At 48.4% G+C, this 6,021-nt stretch overlaps 1 protein-coding gene across 2 annotated transcripts in view; it reads right to left on the minus strand.

Moving 5' to 3' along the window:
* Positions 1–3,737, minus strand: part of LYST (lysosomal trafficking regulator) — a 78,755-nt gene extending 75,018 nt beyond the window's left edge. Inside the window, exon 1 of one of the 2 annotated variants that reach the window (XM_052671744.1) lies at positions 3,684–3,737. The gene's annotated coding sequence lies outside the window, so the exon portion shown is untranslated. The other variant, XM_052671735.1, reaches the window with a different exon arrangement.
* Between the last annotated feature and the right edge of the window lie 2,284 nt (positions 3,738–6,021).

A 6,021-nucleotide genomic window follows, 5' to 3' on the forward strand; every position in this document is an offset into this window, starting at 1 on the left:
CTACAAGGCCAGCACAAAACATCCACAGCAGCAGCAGGCAGCTGTGAGTTAGGTGCTGGAAGAGGGCTAAGAATGGGCCAGAGAAGCAGTACCCAGTACAGTGAAAGATGATCAAGAAATAACACTACCACAGAACTAGCACACGGAGCACAGCATTACATACCTCCCTCTTCTTCAACATAGCTACTGTATAGTGCTAGTTCTTGTTCTACTTCGCTCTCACCCACAGTATTAGATTTGCACTGCCTATCCACAAAACACTGTCTTAAAGATCACGCATAAGACTCTAATAGCAGTACAAAGCCTGACTTTCTAAGGAATGGGATTTTAACCAGCCCCAGGCTGCAACCATAAGCCATGCAGAGCTAACAGTTTATAGCAAGAAACCCCTCTTCCACAAAGACTGCACGTGGCATCTTTCTTTTTTCCCCTCCCCTTCATGCAGTCAGTATCATTTCTGCACACTTTTATCTGGGGATGAGGCATTCCCATGCACTGATTTTAACACATCACAGAAAAACATTCTGAAACACAATGTCTGAACCAGAACAGGGAGAAGGAAAAAAATCTAAATCTGCTACATACCAAACTGCTTCATTAGTTCCTCCCAAATCACCAACAGCTGACACAGATGCCCTGCTGAATCAAAGCAGAAGCCCCTCTCCCTTCCCCCCCCACAAGAAGGCAGCAAGGGTGATGCTAAGCAGGGCAGCTCAGCCCCTCCTGGCTGCTCACTCCCTTTCTTCTGCATGCATTCACTACCACAGGTTTGTGAAAAACTATTTCTTTTTCCAGACAGATTATCTTTGTGTTGAATCACCGTGCTGAGGGCAGTAAAGGGGAGCAGGCAGCTCTCCCCTGCAGCATTTTGGAGCTGCTGGGACAGCTCAGCTGACTCAGACAAATCAGAGCCATAATAATGAATACAAGTGCCCAGATCTCTTCTGCATGGTCTTGAAAACAGATTCACCACCTCCAAAACAGTGGTATCACAGCAGTCGATAGCTCCGATGATATGAGTCCAATTACTTGATGAAGATTCATAAGCCTTTAGATAACATCAAGCAATGATGCATCAGAACCACTGATGCTCACAATCCCCTTGAGCTGAAAAAGATGGTATAAAATGACCCCAAACAGATATTAGTCTCCCCTTCCTTGCATATAACAATGCTTATAAACTAATACAAACTACTCTTCCCAAATCCTAAAGAAGAGCACATTGAAGCTAAACCAATTACCAATATTAAACAATGACATCTTGGGCAGCAGCTGCTACAGCTCTCTGCTAGGGAAGCTCTCCATTTAAGAAGTGTACAGAGCCTGAACCTCCTCGGAGAGGGACAGGAGAGACCTTGGAGAGGTCATGTCCATGATGGCTGTTTACTCCAATCAAGTTAAATTCATCTGCTGAGGACAAGTAAGAGCATTTTTGGCAGCAAGTGCTTCCTGGCACAACAGGCTCCCCTTACAATATAATCATTCCACTTCCCTTCCCCTCTGCTCCTTTCTACCCACAAAAGATAAGAACCAATTTTGGGTTCAGAATTCTCTAAGTGCTGTATTGTCTCAGTGTTTTTTATCTCAAAAAAATATCAGCATGATAACAGCAAAATTCTTCAAATACAAAGGAAACTCAAGTGTCTGCACAAGCTAAAAGAGTGTACAATTGCATATTAATAAGGATGCACCATTAAGGAAATCACAGAGAGTAAAAAAACTCAGAACCAAGAGCTTCCTGAAGCACTTGTTCATATTTCTTTAGAGTTAAGCTCAGCACTACGAAAGTGAAATAAAAGCAGCAACATACTTGCAATAAGTGGTAGGAACATACAGTTTCTCTTCTCTAATGTTTAGATACTCAGTGCTTTATTTCCCATCAGATCTTTTGCTCCTGCTCAAGTGCTCTCAGTCTCTTTTCTCCCTGTCTAGAGCTGCCCTACAAAGCAAAACAGAGGCGCACTGAAAGGCTACAGAGGACTGAGAAAGGAAGACGTAAAAGAAGCATTTAAGAAATCTAACTACATGGTTACTGACCCAACAGAAAATATTACAATTCAACATTTTAAAAACAAAAGCTCTCTGAGTACACTATAAAAACACTGATGGGGGGGGAAAGAGGGAAAGCTGGAAGGTGGTGACAAAAAATTCCCTTGAAGAAATCCATGCAAGTTCTATACAGCACATAACAACCAAGTGCCTTCCTTTCTCACTTCTAAATGCTGGTTTGAGAAGCACAGCAAGGAAAGCAATTTGCTTCTAACTTTCAAGATTCTCTTTCCAAAACCTGATCAGGAATGAAATTAGAACACCGCACAAAAAGGCCGATTTCTCCTTATCTGTGACAAGGCACGAAAGCATTCCTGTTCTTCATTCACTGAATATTTTAAGTGTCCAACAGAAACTCTTGGGGTCGTTATACTGCACATTTCCTAAATTAATGGGATACTTTTATCTTCACGTGGCTGATAACAGCCTGCCAGCTTACAGTTAAAAAAGAGGAAACCCACCGTACTTTTATAGCTTCTCACACCCTAAGGATCCATTCCAATAAAAGCTCCATGCAGAACTGCCCCCTGGCCAAGCAAGCAAATGCAGCCAGTGTCAACAGATTCACCTCTCCTACAGATATTTCCTGCTGTTAAGTGTTGCGGGCATCTCTTCTTCGCTATCCAGCATACACATAAGTAAAAACCATCTCATAACAGCTTCTGCCACAGGTTATCACACCACCCCACAGGCAGCAATACGACCCTGGCAGTAGCACAGGTTTGTTCATCACTGACAAGTTTCCTTCAGATGCTTTCACACAGCTCCGATTGGCTCATGCAGCACTACAATCAAGGGTGCCTCCTGTCCCAACTTTCACCTAGCTCCTGTCTATACCCACACCAGATGCTTTCCCAGTTCCCACACTCGATCACACAGCCAATCCACCTTCCTGACTTCTTCCCTGCTTCTCTTACACAAAGCATTTTGTCCTCCAGCACCCACTCTCAGCTTATGAAGACCTAAGAGGCAGATCAGGGTTTCATTTGGGAACGCTAGGTAGTACCTAAAAGTTAACTAATGTTAGCATCTCCACACATCTCCACGCAGGCTCACATGACTGCGGAATACCCACAGGAGCTCTCGTTGCTCCCCTGCTTGCTGCTTACAGCGGGCACACAGGTGACAGCCCGGCTCGGAGGCCCCGAGCCCCGGCCTCGCGCAGCCCGCACCCGAGCGACCACCGGCTTCCCGACGCCGACGGCAGCACACGCGGCTCTCACAGCAGGGCAGCGCTCCGCGTCTTCTTTCGGCAAAGCCGGAGGCCGCACGTCAGGACGGCCGCGCGGAGCGGCACTCGGAATCGGCAGAGCCGCCGCGGCCCGGCCCCTTCCCTGGCAGCGCGAGCTCCGCCCGCAGCCGCCTCTTCCGTCTCCCGCCGCGCAGCCGAGCTGGCGCCGGTTAACGACGCGCCCGGCCCCGCGTACCGGGACCTCGATCCGCCCCGCCCGAACGCGACGCGGACCCCGCGAGGTCGCAGCCGCCGTCATCCGCCGCCCCCTTACCCGCTCCTCGCCTCGCCGCGGCCGCCGCGCGAGGCCGCCCGCCCCGCTCTTATCGCGCTGACAGCGGCCCATGGCGGGACCCGGCCCCGTCGCCCGGGCAACGCAGCGCCCGCCCCGCGCCCGTCCCACCTGACGCTGACGCCGCCGCTCGCGCCCCCGCCGTTCCCGCTCCGCCAGCACCGGAGGGAGGGAGGGAAGGAGCGGGCTGCGGGGGAGGCGGTGTCACGCGCGCGCCGCAGCCAATGGGAGCGGTGTGTGTTGGGGAGGGGGGAGACCCCCGCTGGGCGGGGTCAGCGCTGCCGGGGCCCCGCCCGCTGCCCGCCCGCTGCCGGTTGTCACATACGCAGCGCTTTGCAGGCAGCCGTGGCTTCGGTGTTCACCCTTAGTGAATTCTTGAGGCAGATGGGCTGCGGTTAGCGGGCAGCTGGCTGAGAGCTGGCGGAAAGGCCCTGAGTGCTGTTTCCTCAGCCCCGCTCTGATCCGATGCAAACAAATCACGTCTGCGCATAAATCAGCAACGTGCCCTGCCACCCTCCCTGGGAAGCCAACAAGCCAGGACAGGGCACCTGTTAATGTTCCAAAAGGGGCAGCAGTGCAAGCACAGCCTCTATATTATTTGCACATCAGTGCTCCTATCCAGGGGTGCCGAAGTCTGACAGACCCTTGAAAACAAGCAAGGCTCACTGGGCACACACACATCACAGCACAGCGCACCCCCGGCTGCCTCAGGCCTTCCTGGAGCATCAGCCTCGTGCTCCCTGGCCTCAGAGTTGGCCTGGGCCCCGCTCTGTTGGCACTTCACACCCTGTCTCAGGGCCTGTGAGGGATTGCGTGCATGCAAGGAGCCAGATCTTGGGAAAGTTCCAGGCACCAGGATGCTGTGGCCCACCAGGCAGTTAGCTTAGATGTATAGTATAGTATGGTATAGTATGGAATAGAATCATTACAGTCGGAAAAGACCACCAAGGTCACCTAGTCCAACGTCCAACCCATCCCCACCATGCGCACTAACCACGTCCCTCAGTGCCACATCCACCCGTTTCCTGAACACCTCTAGGGATGGTGACTGCACCACCTCCCTGGGCAGCCTGTGCCACTGCCTCATTGCTCTTTCTGTGAAGGAATGTTTCCTAACACCCAGCCTGAGCCTTCCCTGGTGCAACTTGAGGCCATTCCTTTTCATTCTGTTGCTGTTATCTGGAGAAGAGGCTGATCGACCCCCACCTCACTACAACTGCCTTTCAGGTCATCATAGGTAGGGAGTGGTAAGTTCTCCCCTAGGTATCTCTTCTCCAGACTAAAAAATTCCAGTTGAACTGAAAAAAAAAAATAATACTGCTAAGAAAGGTGAAGAAATAAAATTAAAGATTTTATCAGTGCAACCTGTCTTTTAGATGCATGGAGTTTCTTTAATTCTAGTAATTAAAACTCCTGCTCCAGATATGACAGCATGCCTGCTGCTCAGTTTTAAATCAGTGCTTTACCATAAAATACTATGCATGAGGGAATTGATTCTGAATTAATGTGCGTCAATATAAATTTGCAACATCTCCATTAAAGTGACTAACACAACCTCAGTTCATGCCTGAATAACTTTTAAATCAAGTCTGGTTCTTTGTATCAACATAATTCACTGCTAACTCTCTCTAGTCTGCAATCAAAATCTGAATCCCACTTAAATCCGCAGTTTTTCAGCAGAATTCTTCCTAAATTATAATATTCTGCTCTAATTCTCCCTCCTCTGCTTACAAGCAGGTGGTAATGACATGGAAAACAAGCAAGATAACAGACTGTGAATGGCATTTTCCACTTGTTTCCTTGAACAATAGACCAAGTCCACACCACTGAGACATAAACAGCATTATTACTCATGTTCTTTAGTATGCAGTGTTAACATTCACACATGGTGGATTTAGATAATTGGTTCCAAAATTGTAGGGGTCAGTGGGCCACTGTCCAATCTGAGAACTTTGTAAGTAGCCACCACACATTTCATAAGCCACCACCTATTCTCATCATCTGACTTCAGTTGAAAATAGTACAAAATGTAAGGCCCAGATTTTGTGGGCCATTTCTACAGTCCTTCCTTATCTTTCTGAGAAGGTCTACCTATATTTTAATGGTACAATAAAGCCTAATTAAAACTGTGAAGTGATACATGTGAGCTGCCTTGGAACCACCAACTTAAGGCTTCTAGAAAGAGCACCTTCAAACAGCTCAGATTTGCAGAGGATGAGAATTAATCTGTTTTCCCAAGGAAGCACATACTCCACTTTTTCTTATGGTACTGTGATATATCTGAAGGAGTGAGAAAAATGGTAATATAACTTTGCACTTAGGGAATCACTGAATGTTGTGAGTGCTATTAAAATAACATGCTAGTTTAGATGTGGGTGATATATAATACATATACCATGTAAGGAAGCAGTCTGAAGAGGAAGCAGTAAGGAAGAGCTGATGCCCTTCT

The sequence above is a fragment of the Tympanuchus pallidicinctus genome, unplaced genomic scaffold (assembly GCF_026119805.1).
Source record: "Tympanuchus pallidicinctus isolate F22 unplaced genomic scaffold, pur_lepc_1.0 scaffold1, whole genome shotgun sequence".
Classification (NCBI taxonomy): Eukaryota; Metazoa; Chordata; class Aves; order Galliformes; family Phasianidae; genus Tympanuchus; species Tympanuchus pallidicinctus.